Source organism: Aquarana catesbeiana, linkage group LG04 (assembly GCF_042186555.1).
Source record: "Aquarana catesbeiana isolate 2022-GZ linkage group LG04, ASM4218655v1, whole genome shotgun sequence".
NCBI lineage: Eukaryota > Metazoa > Chordata > Amphibia > Anura > Ranidae > Aquarana > Aquarana catesbeiana.
The window spans coordinates 342358833-342375705 of NC_133327.1; positions in this window are offsets into that span (position 1 = coordinate 342358833).

The following is a 16873-nucleotide window of genomic DNA, read 5'->3' on the forward strand; positions in this document are numbered from 1 at the left end:
TCCCCATACAGATCCCCCCCCTGTTCTTCAAAACATACAGACAGATCAGCTCCAATTTCTTATGGGGCAAAAATAGACATAGAGTTAGTCACACCATACTCTCTCGTCAGAAAAATCTGGGAGGAATAGGCCTTCCGAACATCCTCAATTACCATGCAGCCACCCATCTAACCAGGATAGTGGACTGGAACGCCCATACCCAACAAAAAGATTGGGTCTCCCTTGAAGCTTCCTTCACGAAATTAGACCTGAACTCTCTTCCTTGGATTTTCCCCAAGCATATTCCACAAGACATTCAAGCCCACCCAACGATTGGCCCCACTTTGCGCTGTTTTCATGCGATATGTAAGACTACCCCGATCTCCTCCACCCCCAGTCCATTGACTCCTATTAAGCTGAACCCAGACTTTCCACCGGGTATGCACCACCGATTTCTTGCTGACAATCTACCACAGGGACAAATCAGGGTCCACCAATTCCTCCAACAAGGCAAACTACTTTCTGCAACGCAAATCGCAACACGCTTTGAGCAGACACCCATCCCAAGCTGGACATTCACAATGATAGCCCATTACATCCAAATCCTAGACAAAAAGGGTCAATGCTCCAGACAGCTCACTCCCTTTGAAACATTATGTACTAAAACAACACAACAAACACACCTTATCTCTCAAACACACAACCTCCTCTTCGCTGACCACAAAGCTAATGATAGTCAATATTGCAGGAAATGGGAAAAGGATTTAGACATACAAATCCCGGAAGAGAACTGGGAGCGTATGTTCTCGAACATACACAAAGGCTCAACTAATGTCTCCACTCAAGAGAATGGGTTCAAAATCCAGTCAAGATGGTACCATACCCCAACAATGCTACATAAATTTAAAGCTGACATCCCTGAAACATGTTGGAGGTGCCATCAAGAGAAGGGCACGTTACTCCATGTTTGGTGGTCTTGCGCCCCACTACAAACCTTTTGGTCAGAGGTCTGCAGAATTATTGAACAGATTACCACTTACAACCCAGATTTCACCCCTGCTCAATTTCTCCTACACCTTTCCTCCTTACCACACAATACCTACCACAAATCACTGATGATGCACTTGATAAATGAAGCAAGACAATGCATCCCAATACATTGGAAATCAAACAAGATACCCACTCTGAAAGAGTGGTTCGTCAGAATAAACAAAGTAGCAGAGATGGAAAAATTAATACATATAGCAAGAGACACACCGACAAAATTTAGCAGCAAATGGGCATGCTGGCTCCATTACCAGTCCCTACCGGAATACAAAACCATTCTGAACTCCCCTATATAAGGGTCGAGGATGACAATTACATTACTCACACACAACCAACATACATATATCTTAACTCCCTACCCTGATGGCAACTTAGCCCCTTTTGAAAGCACTTCAGGGCTTAAGATATATATTGACCATATCACATCTACAAAGAGAAGTCAGAGATTCCCCTACCCCGCCCTCCCCATCCTTCTGGTCCACCCCCCATCCCTTCTTACCCCCATACCTTCTTTCCTACCTTCTATTTTTTTTTCTTCACCCTCTCCTTTTCCCATGCCTGATATATTGACATCCTGATAAGTAAATAGGATGCCCACGTCATATACCAATTAACTATCCAACTTATGAAATACCACCCAGAGACAAACGATCTTACCAAACACGAATATTGATTGGCCCCTTACACATTAAATGATAAACACATCACCCCGCTGATAGAGCTCTTCCGTAAACTGCAAATCAACTTTTTACTACACACAAAATTTATCACGGAACGTAGAGCATACCTCCAATGGAATCTCAGGTTTTGGGCAGCTTTGATCTATCTAAGGATTCTTGAGGGGTACACACCCCCCTATTACCTAGGTAAATAAGTTTATTTTCCTTAAACACGGCTGGGAATCCCCTTAAAGGGGAAAAAATAGTCTACTTTAACAATCCCATGTTTAACGTTTACTGTTTACTGTAACACAACTGCTGTAAAGACTTTATGATCTTCAATAAACTCTTTGAAACAAAAAAAATTCACGCCCTTAAAAACGCTGAAGGCGGTGATTGGTTTTCGGGGCCCCGTACGCGGCTAGGCTCCCAAAAAGTCCCACACATGTGGTATCCCCATACTCAGGAGAAGCAGCAGAATGTATTTTGGGGTGCAATTCCACATATGCCCATGGCCTGTGTGAGCAATATATCATTTAGTGACAACTTTGTGCAAAAAAAAAAAATGTGTCACTTTCCCGCAACTTGTGTCAAAATATAAAATATTCCATGGACTCAATATGCCTCTCAGCAAATAGCTTGGGGTGTCTACTTTCCAAAATGGGGTCATTTGGGGGGGGTTTGTGCCACCTGGGCATTCCATGGCCTCCGAAACTGTGATAGGCAGTGAAGAGTGAAATCAAAAATTTACACCCTTAGAAATCCTGAAGGCGGTGATTGGTTTTCGGGGTCCCGTACGCGGCTAGGCTCCCAAAAAGTCCCACACATGTGGTATCCCCGTACTCAGGAGAAGCAGCTGAATGTATTTTGGGGTGCAATTCCACATAGGCCCACAACTTTTTGTAAATATTTATTTTTTTTTTTGTCATTATTCAAACACTTGGGACAAAAAAAATAAATATTCAATGGGTTCAACATGCCTCTCAGCAATTTCCTTGGGGTGTCTACTTTCCAAAATGGGGTCATTTGGGGGGGGGTTTGTACTGCCCTGCCATTTTAGCACCTCAAGAAATGACATAGGCAGTCATAAACTAAAAGCTGTGTAAATTACAGAAAATGTACCCTAGTTTGTAGACGCTATAACTTTTGCGCAAACCAATAAATATACGCTTATTGACTTTTTTTTTACCAAAGACATGTGGCCAAATACATTTTGGCCTAAATGTATGACTAAAATTGAATTTATTGGATTTTTTTAATAACAAAAAGTAGAAAATATCATTTTTTTTCAAAATTTTCGGTCTTTTTCCATTTATAGCGCAAAAAATAAAAACCGCAGAGGTGATCAAATACCATCAAAAGAAAGCTCTATTTGTGGGAAGAAAAGGACGCAAATTTCGTTTGGGTACAGCATTGCATGACCGCGCAATTAGCAGTTAAAGCGACGCAGTGCCAAATTGGAAAAAGACCTCTGGTCCTTAGGCAGCATAATGGTCCGGGGCTCAAGTGGTTAAAGTGAAACAACAGAAGTGAAATATTCCTTTAAATTTTGTACCTGGGGGGTGTCTATAGTATGCCTGTAAAGTAGGACATGCCTGTGTTTATAACAGTCCGAGAGCAAAATGACATTTCTAAAGGGAAAAAAGTAATTTAAAAGTACTAGCGCTAGTGCCGGCTATTAATGAATTCTCGGTCGCGACAATACACATAAAAATCATTGAAAGTTATTGAAAAATAAAAAAATAAAATGTGTGGAGGTCCCCAAAAATTCCATTACCAGGCCATTTAGGTCTGGTATGGATATTAAGGGGAACTCCGTGCCAAAGTTTAAAAAAATGGCGTGGGTTTCCCCCAAAAAATCCAGCTCGTAGCAATGTAGGAATTGCTCCAAGGACTGATTGGCTCATTCTGCGGCCCCAATACACTGCGGGTGATGTGCAGAGGAGAAAGCAGGCTGAATACCCAACTGTGCACAAAAGACTCACCAGAACCGGGACACAAACTAACTACCCCTGTCTGAGACAATCACCTTGGGTAGCCCATGTAAGCGGAAGATCTTCGGAGCAAAAATATAAACCAGTTTCTTAGAAGTAGGCAACTTCTTGAGTGGAATACAATGCGACATTTTCAAGAACCAGTCAACCACCATAACTGTGTTGTCCTGGGAGTTGTGTAACTCCACAATGAAATTCATAGACAGGTGGGTCCAGGGCCTCTCTCAATTGGATATTGGTTGTAGGAGGCCCACTGGAAGGTGTCGTGTAGTCTTACTCTGAGCACACAGGCAGCTATGAAGGCGGTTACATCAGCAAGTAGACTAGGCCACCAGAATTGTTGGGAAATGGCCAAAAAGAGTTGATTCTTCCCAGGGTGGCCAGCAGCCTTGGAAGAATGGTAAGTCTGAAGCACAGCAGTACGGAGACTCTTGGGAACAAAGCAGCAGTCACAAGGTTTCTCAGGAGGAGCATCAACCTGAGCAGCAAGAATTTTGTCACCCAAAGGAGAAGTAAGACTGGTGCAAACCGTAGCCAGAATACAATCAGGAGGAATCACAGGAACCAGAACCGACTCCATCTTGGAAGTGGAGGAAAATTGTCATGACAAGGCGTCAGCCCTTACATTCTTAGTACCGGGTAAGAATGAGACAATGTAGTTAAAACTCGACAAGAAAAGAGCCCATCACACCCTTCTGGAAGAGAGGTGTTTAGCCTTAGACAAGAATATGAGATTCTTATGGTCAGTAAGAATGAGAACCGGCACAGTGGTACCTTCAAGGAGATGTCTCCAGTCTTTCAGGGCTAAAATGATCGCCAACAGCTCTCTGTCACCAATCTCGTAATTTTACTCTGCCGGTGACAATTTCTAGGAAAAGTAGCCACACGGATGCATAGCGCACTCAGAGTTAGGACGTTGAGACAGAAGGGTGCCAACTAAAGTCTAGGAAAGAATCAACTTCTAGAATAAAAGGCAACATAGGATCAGGCTGTGCCAACGCAGGAGCAGAAACAAAGGCAGCCTTGAGACTCTCAATGGCCTTAATGGACTCCGGAGACCAACTCTGTGGGTTGCCGTCTTTCCTGGTCATATCAGTCAAGGGCTTGACCAGAGACGAGAAGTTATGAATAAACTTCTGATAATAGTTGGCAAAAGCCAAGAAAATGTTGCAGAGGATATAAACCCACAGGTCGAGGCCACTGTAGGACTGCTGAAAGCTTCTCTGGGTCCATCGAAAAACCAGCAGTAGAAATAACATAGCGCAGGAATTTAACCTGTTCACTTTTCCAATTTACAATAGAGATTGTTCTCTCTTAGTCTCTGAAGCACACGACAGACATCTGTGTGGTGGCTCTCTAGGGACTTGGAAAATATGAGGATATGTCGAGATAAACCACCACACATAACTGCAACAAATCTTGGAGGACATCGTTAATGAACTCCTGGAAAACAGCCGGAGCATTACAAAGGCCAAAAAGCATTACAAGATACTCATAATGACCTGATCTGGTATTAAACGCAGATTTCAACTCGCTCCTTAATCTGCTCTGCTTTTGCCAATAGATGCCGATCAGACAGAATGGATTGGGAGTATATGTTAAAAGTGCTATATAAGATTAGGCCACGTATGTATAATTAGATAACAGCGTTATATTTGAAATCCACACCGCATGTATGGCTGAAAAAAATAATAGGAATAAACATTGGTGTCTCCTTTTACCATTGCTTTTTGTACTGTCTCTGGAATATCTCCTAGCAACAATCTGGACAAATCCAAGAATACAGGGCAAAGAACGTAAGGTATCAGCTTTTGCAGCTTTTTTTTAATGTGCAAAAGCCAAAGATAATATCACCAATTATTTTGGAAGAACTTAAAAAATATGGAGAGATACTGCAGTGTCGGGGCTGAGATCAGCCCTTCCTTCTCAGAGCTCAGGCTGCTCAGCTGTCAGTTAATTACCAGCACTCATCATTCCACAGTGACTCACCTGATTACCATATCCTGCTCGTCAGTCAGCTCTGCTGGCTGATTAAACACCTTGAATCAGATCTCCTGTGCCTTCACCTTGGTCAACATATCCAGATACTCTCTGCTGTGTTTTTCTGTTAAAGACTTTTGCCTAGCTGACTTCCCTTCTGGTTCTTGATTCCGTTTGCTGAGTATGACTACGCTGATCTCTGGATTCCTGATTTACTGGCTTGTTCTGACTACCCACTCTGGTTACCAAACCCTGGCTATGTTTTGACCACGTTTATTCTGTTTGTACTGTTTTACCATTTTATTAAAGCGTGATTTTTACTGCACGTCTGTCTCAGTCTGATTCATGGTTCCTGACAGTAGGCGAAGGCCATAAATTCAGAAGATGCAGGCAATCCACTTGCTGGTAATTTTTTTTCCATATTGGATGAGCAGGATGACCGCATTGATCAGTTTTCCATAGCGTTAAAGACACTCCTGAATTGCACTGCTCACCTATATCCTCCCACTGTGGCTGTTCTAGTACAACCTGTGTTGCTGGATGTCCCTGCTGCTGCTCCTGTCTCTGTACAGGCATCCGGCTCAAATATACCCACTATAAGAGGTATGTCTTCCTCCCTCACCTCCCATGCTTCCTGGAGCCGAGTCAGCCGGTGAAGTAGAACCCATGCAGTTGGGCTTCACACGTCTCTCTGTGGATGAGAGGACCTTTATGAGGAGGGAGAGATTGTGCCTTTAGGCACGTCACTTTTTGAAGTCTTGCCCTACCCATTCAGGAAATGCCCGGACCTTGAGATCCTGTAGGGGACAAAGCTTAGGTGGCATTGTTTTGTCCCCAGTTATCCTGAACAATAAGCCCTTGGTTCTAGTTACCCTTTCTTGGTCTGAGTTGTCCATCAAGATACAAGCTCTAATCGACTCTGGGGCTGCAGGCCTGTTCATAGATGATGCCTTTGTGTCTAAGCACTCGATTCCACTGCTGGTTCATGCCACTCCACTTGCCATTGAGGCTATTGACGGGAGACTTCTACAGCCTGCCCATGTGACTCGAGACTGCTCCATTGACCATGGCCATAGGGGCTCTTCACCACGAGATAATCCAATTCCAAGTCATTTCCTCACCTCATTTCCCGGTGGTTATTGGTTATCTTTGATAAAAGTCAAGCTGATAGTTTGCCTCCACACCGGTCTTATGATTGTGCAATTGACCTCCAACCTGGTGCCATACCCCCTTGTGGCCAGGTGTACCATTTGTCTGTCTCGGAGGACAAAGCCATGGAGGAGCATGTTGCAGACGCACTTTCTTGAGGATTCATCCACAAATCCTCGTCTCCTGTTGGTGCTGGTTCCTTCTTTGGGAAAAAGAAAAGTGGCTAATTGAGACCTTGTACCAATTATAGGGGTCTCAATTGCTTCACGATTAAGAATGCTTATTCAATTCCATTGATTATGGAGTTATTTGATTGCCTCAAGGAAGCAACGGTTTTCACAAAGCTTGATCTGAGAGAGGCATACAATCTCATGAGGATCAAGAAAGGTGATAAAAGAAAAACAATGTCCTTCGAGATTTGTTGCAGCAATGTGTGGTGGTTTATCTCGACAATATCCTCATACATTCCAAGTCCCTAGGGAGCCACCACACAGATGTCTGCCGTGTGCTTCAAAGGCTGAGAGATAATAACCTTTACTGTAAATTAGAGAAGTGCGAGTTCCATCATGAACAGGTTAAATTTCTGGGTTATGTCATTTCCACTGCTGGTTTTTCAATGAACCCAGAGAAACTATCAGCAGTTCTACAGTGGCCCCGACCTGTGAGTTTGCGTCCACTACAACGTTTTCTTGGCTTTGTCAATTATTATCGGAAGTTTATTTGTAACTTCTCGTCTCTGGTCAAACACCTGACTCAAATGACCAGAAAGGACGGTAACCCACAGAATTGGTCTCTGGATTCCATTAAAGCCTTTGAGTCTCTCAAGGCTGCCTTTGTTTCAGCTCCTGTGTTGGCACATCCTGATCCCATGTCTCCCTTTATCCTTAAAGTTGATGCATCTTAGACTGGAGTTGGTGCCATTTTGTCTCAACGTCCTACCTCTGAGAGCGCTATTCATCCTTGTGGTTACTTTTCCAAGAAATTGTCTCCTGCAGAATGCAATTACGAAATGTTAACGATCAATTTAGCCGTTAAAGAATGGAGGCATCTCCTCAAAGGTACCACTGTGCTGGTTCTTATTCTAACTGACCATAAGAATCTCAGATTCTTGTCTGAGGTTAAACGCCTCTCTCCCAGAAGGGCATGATGGGCTCTTTTCTTGCCAAGTGTCTCATTTTTACCTGAGAATGTAAGGGCTGATGCATTGTCACAACAGTTTTTTCTCCACTTCCAAGATGGAGTCGGTTCCTGTGATACCCCCAATCGTATTATGGCTATGGTTCATACCAGTCTCATTTCACCTTTGGGGGACAGAATTCATGCCACTCAGATCCATTCTCCTCCTGAGAAACCTTGTGAATGTTGTTTTGTCCCTGAGAGTCTTCGCACCACATTGCTCCAGACTTACCATTCTCCCAAGGCTGCTGACCACCCAGGGAAGAATAAACTCATTTGGGCTATTTCCCAACAACTCTGGTGGCTTAGTCTCCACGCTGATGTAGCCACCTGTTCCGTGCGTGCTATGAGTAAGAGACCATGACACTTTCCAGTGGGCCTCCTACAACCCATAACCAATGGAGAGAGGCCTTGGACCCACCTGTCTATGGATTTTATTGTGGAGTTACCCAACTCCCAGGGCAACACAGTTATCCTTATGGTGGTTGACCGGTTCTCAAAAATGTCACATTGCATTCCACTTAAGAAGTTGTCCACATCCAAAGAACTGGCATACATTTTAGCTCGAGAGATCTTTTAATTACATGGCCTACCCAAGGTTATTGTCTCAGACAGTGGTAGCCAGTTTGTATCCAGGTTTTGGTGAGCCTTTTGTGCACAGTTGGGAATTCAGATTTCCTTCTCCTCTGCATATCACCTGCAGTCTAATGGGGCTGCAGAATGAGCTAACCAGTCCTTGGAGCAGTTTTTACATTGCTATATTTCCAACCACCATAACAACTGGTCAGACCTCTTACCTTGGGCAGAGTTTGCTCACAATAGTGCCATTAATAACACTTCCCGATTGTCTCAGTTTATGGCGAATTATGGTTTCCAACCATCCCTATTGCCTGACTCATTTGTTCCTCAGAGCCTTCCTGCATTAGGGAAGCATCTCTGTGGTCTTCCTTCCACTTGGGTACAGGTCTAAGAGTCCTTGCGATGTGCCAATGATAGGTACAGACTCCATGCTGACTGCAGATGCCTACCTACGCCCTCCTACCAAGTTGGGGAGAGGGTCTGGCTGTCATTATGCAACCTCCGACTCCAGGTTCCCTCACTGAAATTGGCACCATGGTTTATTGGGCCTTTCCGTATTCTCTTAGGATTAACCCAGAGGCTTATGCACAAACCTTCCTTCTAATATGTTTATCCCTAATGTATCCCTAATGTATGTCTCCTTATCGAAACCCTTGGTGTGCAACCACTTCACCACCTCAGTGCCACGTCCTCACCAAGTACAGGTTGTGAACCATGAGGAGTATGAAGTACAATCCATCATTGACTCATGTATATTTCATGGGTGCGTACAGAGCCTGGTTCATTGGAAAGGGTACGATTCGGAGGAGCAGTCTTGGATTTCATCCTCGGACGTACATGCCCCTGTTCTCCTCCATGCTTTCCATAGACATTTTCCCCTCAAATCTGGTGGCCCCCAGAGGCGGAGGAGTCGTTGAGGAGGGGGTACTGTCAGGACTGGGCTCAGCACTCCATACTCAGAGCTCAGGCTGCTCAGCTGTCATTTAATTGCCAGCACTCATCATTCCACAGTGACCCATCTGATGATCATATCCTGCTCTTCAGTCAGCTCTGCTGGCTAATTAAACTCCTTGGATCAGATCTCCTGTGCCTTTGCTTTGCTCAGCCTATCCGGATACTCTCTGTTTGTTTTCCTGTTAAAGACTTTTGTCTGGCTGACTTCCCTTCTGGTTCCTGATTCCATTTGCTGCGTCTGACTATGCTGAGCTCTGGATTCCTGTTTTAATGGCTTGTTCTGAGCACCCGCTCTGGTTATCGAACCCTGGCTATGTTTTGACCACGTTTATTCTGTTTGTACTATTTTACCATTTTATTAAAGTGTGATTTTTACTGCACTTCTGTCTCAGTCTGATTCATGGTTCCTGACATGTAGCTAATTTGAAGATCAATTTAAGAAAGCAAAAAACATTAAACATCTCAGTTCCCATGGTTGAATATAAGGCCCTGAGACCAAATCTCCCATTTGAACGGAAATATAGAGGATTACAATTTTGGGAGTAATTCTACCCTCATCTTTTATTGTATAATTATATCATCTTAATTATATTCCTCTTCTTAATAAAAATTAAACAGGATTTGAATAATTGCCTAATTTATACATTATCCTCATCAGGGAAAATTAATGTGGTAAAGATGGTATCTCTTCCGAGAGCGCTATATGTATTTCAAGCCCTCCCCATAAACATACCACATATATACTTTAAAATACTCTGGTCATTTTCAAAGAGGTTTATTTGGAGGCATTGTGTTCCTCATATTTCACATCAAGTGCTGACTAAACCTAAATGCGAGGGGGGCATGGCTCTCTTGGATTTTTAAAATTACCATACATCGGTGATATTGACTAGAATAATAGATTGGAAGTACAATGCTTCCTGAAAAAGCTAGGTGACATTGGAGGAAAACCTAGAGGGAGTTCATTTGGGATGAGCCATCTGAGTTCTTTTTTTAATAATCAAAATTTTATTATTTAATTTATATATACATCATTTATACAACATTCTATACCCCTATATTCAATCCACAGGAAAAAACATACTACACATTACATCCTTCCTCTCCTACCGCATTTTCCCCCCTGTCCCAGCAGTCGACATTAACATATGTGATGGGGAGAAAAAAAAGAAAAAAAAAAAAAAAAAAATTTCCCCAACACCCTCTTTCGTGTGCAATCGTGCTTATAATTATAGAGTGTTTAAAAATAAAGTTATATATAAGTTCCCCCTTATTTGATTCGTGTCATTATCCCTTCCATTCATAATTATGTATTTGAGAGAAGAGGAAAAAAAAAAGAAAAAAAAAAAAATTTTTTACCCATCCCCCTCCGTGTAAAAACGTGCTTATAAAAGTGTTTTAAATGTAAAATCATAAATAAATTCCCCCCTTATTCTAATTCGTGTCATTAATCACTTCAATTCATTGTGAGATAAATCCCCCTTGATTCTAATTCGTGTCAATAGTCACAATAATGACTATTCATTCAATTCATAATAATGTGATTTGTGAGAAGAAAAAAAAAAAAAAACCCCTCCGAGTACAATCGTGCTTAAGGAGGGGAATAATATCCCTATAGTTCATAATTATTATAAATCGTGTATCTGTGTTTCCTTTCCATCTGAGTTCTGAGTCAATATAGAGGTCTTTCAAAAGATGAACCAACATTAACAACAGTATATTTATATAGTCCTGAAATGGCAATTACATTTTCCATTAATGATGATTTCAGGCACAGATTACTTTCCTTCTGGAAAGACAAACAAGGCTTTCCTAAAATGGCCAACAGCAGACTGTGTAAAAGGGAATAATTTATGCTCACTACAAGAATTAGAAGCCAAATATGGCCCTTTTCAGTGGGATAAATGAAGATATAGGCAACATAACTTAATTATCAAAACCTCTCCATCCAGTACAAGAGCATAACCCATTGGAATGACATAAATATTTAAAGAGAATGCCAGAGCACAGTATTTCCATCATTTATAAAATATTTCTACCTCTCACGGACCCAAAAAACCCAACCTTCTTAAATAAATGGGAGCAAGAGTTGAATGAAACCATATCAGAAAATCGGAAATGTAAAATTATGGATCTCTTGTTTTCAACCTCAGTGGATAAGAAGATAAAATAAATGTATTATAAGCTTTTTTCCATGTGTTACTATGTACCGTTGGAGAGGCTGTAATGCTGTAGGAACTCAAGCTCAATAAAAAAAGTTATACACCTGGTTAGGATGATTAGCAAATCTGAGATAAGGCGAGACCCGTGTCAATGTTTCTTTCATGATACAAAATTCAGTATCTCAACAAAAGTGAGTACACCCCTCACATTTTTGTAAATATTTTATTATATCTTTTCATGTGACAACACTGAGCCTCGGTTCACCCCAGAGGCGGCACGACTTGCAGGTCGCCTCACCGAGGCGACCTGCACATGACTGCCCGGGCGACTTGCAAAACGACTTCTGTATAGAAGTCTATGCAAGTCGCTCCCCTTAGAACGGTTCCATAGCACAGAATGGGAGGCGACTTGTCAGGCGACTAGGTCGCCTGACAAGTCGTCCCTGTGTGAACCGAGCCTTAGAAATAACACTTTGCTACAATGTAAAGTAGTGAGTGTACAGCTTGTATAACAGTGTAAATTTGCTGTCCCCTCAAAATAACTCAACACACAACCATTAATGTCTAAACCTCTGGCACCAAAAGTGAGTACACACCTTAGTGCAAATGTCCAAATTGGGCCCAATCAGCCATTTTCCTTCCACGGTGTCATGTGACTCGTTAGTGTTACAAGGTCTCAGGTGTGAATGGGGAGCAGGTGTGTTAAATTTGGTGTTATCGCTCTCACTCTCTCATACTGGTCACTGGAAGTTCAACATGGCACCTGATGGCAAAGAACTCTCTGAGGATCTGAAAAAAAGAATTGTTGCTCTACATAAAGATGGCCTAGGCTACATGAAGATTGCCAAGACCCTGAAACTGAGCTGCAGCATGGTAGCCAAGACAGTGGTTTAACTGGACAGGTTCCACTCAGAACAGACTTCGCCATGGTCGACCAATGCAGTTGAGTGCATGTGCTTATCGTCATATCCAGAGGTTGTCTTTGGGAAATAGACGTATGAGTGCTGCCAGCATTGCTGCAGAGTTTGAAGGGGTGGGGGGGTCACCCTGTCAGTGCTCAGACCATACGCCGCACACTGCATGAAATTGGTCTGCATGGCTGTCGTCCCAGAAGGAAGACTCTTCTAAAGATGATGCACTAGAAGGCGCATGCGCGGTAGCTCGCAAGATGGCCGCAGCCTTCTAGAGCTCCGCTCCACCACAGCCTTACGATAGCCACCGGAGCACGCTGAATGAACCCACAAGCTTGTCACCGGGTGGAGCGGGTGGGGGAGACACTCGGGAGTCATCTGATGTCCTCAACACAAGCGAGGAGGAACCTTAGTGACCAGATGACGGCGGCAGCTGTTCCCCTCAGCTATGCCAAAATGGCGGCACGAGGTATTCACAGCACGGAGGACGCTGAGGTATCCATAGCGGACCAGGATTTGCCACCTCCACAATCACCAGGTATTTCCTCTCCACCCCAGGACTGGGCTGCTTCTCCTGCTTCAATGGAGTCTCTGTTAAATAGAGTGAACGACGGCCTCCCCTCCACGCCCATGCTAGATCCACACACAGGCATGCTCCTGTCAGTGAGTGAGGAAATGGCTGCCACCCCCTCTCCAAATGATTTCCCCTCCATGATGACTGCTTTCTCCCTATTGCTTTCTAAAAGCTTAGCAGCAAATGCAGCACAAATCACATCGTCCATCCATGCTGACCTGCAGCAAATAGGGTTAAGAATGGACACTATAGAAAGGAAAGCAGATCAATCAGTGGCGAGGATTAACCAGAACTCAGCCAGAATTCAGGATGTTCAGGACCAGCTAGAAGCAGCATTTGCAAAGATTGATAATCTCGAGAACAGGTCTAGGCGTTATAACTTTAGAATCAGGGGGCTCCCTGAGTCTGAAAAGGACATGCATACTGCTGTAAAATTCCTGATCCAGGGTCTCATCCCAGGCATTCCTCATCATCATTTGGAATTGGATAGGGCACACAGAGCCCTGCAACCTCCCCGCTCAGATGGCCTCCCTAGGGATATAATTGTGAAATCACATTTTTATTCAGTGAAGGAGGAGGTCATGAAAAAGTCCAGGCTATCTGAAGATCTACTACTAATGGGCCATAAAATCCAGGTGTTTGCAGACTTATCTCTGTACACGGTACAGAAGAGACGTGCACTTAAACCGCTCCTGCAGATTTTGCTGAAAAAAGAAATTACATATAGGTGGTTCTTCCCTCTCCATTTGAATTGTGCAGGAACCCCCTGGCAGTAAGCCAGCCAGGGGCTCCACATCATCCTCTAAAAGACCTCCACCAGCTAGCCCGCTGCAACCCACCTAGCTCCAATCAAGCCATAAGCGATCCAAAGAAAATGTTCCGCCATGACTTCCCGGTTGTGTACAGGGCCTGAAAGTCTCAGGTACTGACCGGAGACTTTCCGGTTTTCCCCTCTGTCCGCTCTCAGACTTTTCTTAGGACTTCCATACATCACTCCTCACTAGCTGGCCCACTTTTGAAACATTCTCTTAACCAGCTGTGTCTAGGAGGGGGATTTAGTCCAAGTTCACATCGGACTGGAAGCTACCTAAACACGGTGGTGTTGGTCACTCCCGTGGGGGAGGGGAGGGGGTAGTACACTCATACGGACTTCATTAGATTTCTTTCATGTTTGGTATATTAGTTTATACATTTGTGGTTATCTTTCTCGCCTGGATCCTTAAGGGTAGGTTTTGAAATCTCACACATTGTGGGATTCCTAAATAGGTTAGGAGAGTTCTAAGTTGCCTTATTTTTATTTATTTTTTTTAATATCTCTTTATTCTCTGCATGTGTGCAGCTCTCGACTGCCCCCCCACGCGGCTGGTGATGGTCACATCGCGGGCGACATGAGGGGTGAGACTCACGGGATCCAGGGGGGTCTCCTTTGGCTTTATATTCAGAGCCCAGGAACTCATCCAGCTTGATGTCTGTTAGCTCTCCTAGGCTCCCAGCCTCATTGACTGGGGTACTGGGTGCCGCACGGGCAAGGTTTGATACACACGGTGATTTAAAAGGTTTTCAGTTGCAATCCCTTTTTTTTTTTTTTGGATCATTCAGCATATTGCTCAGCATGGGTCTTGAAATGGCCTATAGTTATAATTTTTTTATCTAGGCGTCGGGGCTGTGGTGGACCCAGCACGCCTCCAGTGGAAACCAGGTTCACAGCAGGTGCACTTGGTTTCCTTTCCAGACCCCCCTAGCTGAGGTTTCTGGTCCTCTTAGGATTAGGGGATTGAAGTGGCGAGCTCACTTCAACCCAGGGGTGGGGAGGGGGTCGAGGACCCCAAGGTCTACTGTTATCAGGGATTATATCGGTTTGACATGCATTTATTTCAGATTAATGTAATGTATTTGTTTCCCTTCTCCTCTTCTTTTCTTCCTTCCTTCTCTCCCCTTCTCTTTGCTCATCTGAGCACTCCAAGGTTCCGGGCGGGTTCGTGGCCTCCCACCGCAGGTGCACATTATTTGGCTCAATGATTCATCAGGCTGCCTGACTTGTTCCATCTGCTCAACAGCGGTAAGTCAAAGATTCTTACTATAGGTACACCTCCTCTGGTCCATGGCTGATGCACACGGCTCTTCTCCCTCTCTTAACATCATATCTCACAACACTCAGGGTCTCAACTCCCCCGTAAAATGCAGGAAACTATTCCAATTGTACCACTCCATGATGTCTTACTGATCCAGGAGACCGATTTTCCTTCTACATATAAGCCCACATTCCTCCACCAACGCTTCCCACAATTTTTCTTAGCTTCCGCAGACAACAAAACGAAAGGAGTAGCTATCTGCTTTGCCAAACACATCAATATCTCACAATCAGAGGTCATAATTGACCCACAGGGCTGATATATTCTGGTGTCTGGCCATATAGACGGTGAACTCTACACTTTTGTATCTTACTACTCCCCTAATAAAGGACAGAAAACCTTTTTTGAATCACTATTACACAAATTAAAACCCCAACTGCGAGGTATGATCATTGTAGGCGGAGACTCCAACACAGCCTTTGACTTTTCCCTTGATAAGTCTTCTGGGGGTAAGCCAACATCTAGACGCCCCTCCAGACAGAGCGTCAAGATTGCGAGGTTGCTCCACGAGGTAGGACTGATTGATATCTGGAGAGAAACTAACCCACATGTGAAGGATTACACCCACTTTTCTGCACCTCATAATTCCTATGCCAGGATAGACCACATTTTCACGCGCTCGGCGTCAATCCCACTGGTTAGGAGATCCAGGATAGTGGATACCCCTTTATCCGACTATTTGATGGTGACATTGCACACAAAGAGGACTGGGGGCATAGGGGGCCCAACTCGCTGGCGCTTGCAGGAATCCCTACTGAGTGACCCAGGGTAATGCTCCTTATTAGAAGAGGCCATCAACGAATACTTCCAAATTAACACGACCGACGAGGTTTCTCCAGTAACTGTCTGGGCAGCCCACAAGTCCGTAATTAGGGGGAAAATGATACAACTGTCATCCAAACTTAAAGCAGAACACAGAGTAGACACAATCAGACTAACAGAGGAATTCCATAACTCTGCGAAGACCCATAAACAAAACCCCACACCAGAATCCTTGGCAAACTTGGATAAGGCCAGAACCCTTCCAAACCTACATCTGACTACAGCAGCGTAAAAGCACCTTAGATGGACGGGGGCTAAACTTTACTCCCAAAAGGACAAAATAGGGTCTAAACTGGCAGTCAAACTGAGCCCAAAACCCCGCTCTTTGGCATTTCTCAAAATTAGGCTACCCTCAGGGGACCTGACCCAGAATCCCGAAAAGATCATGGCAGCTTTCCATCAATTTTATTCAGACCTTTACAAGCCGAAATTCTCCTCCACCACAACAGTCTCAGCATTCTTTCCTGGACTCCTTTACACTACCTACTTTGTCACCTGAACATAGGGACCTCGTGGAGGATCCCTTCTCGAACGCGGAAGTTCTAGAAACAATTAAAACATTAAAAGTGGGTTCCTCGCCAGGACCTGACGGCTTTTCAAATGGTTACTATAAGAAGTCTGGCTCTTGTCTAGCACCCTATCTGACGAGACTCTTTAATGTACTTAGGGAGGGGTCTCACCTCGATACAGATCTCAACTCAGCGTACATATCGGTTATACCAAAACCGGGCAAAGATACAAGTGAAGTGGCCAAC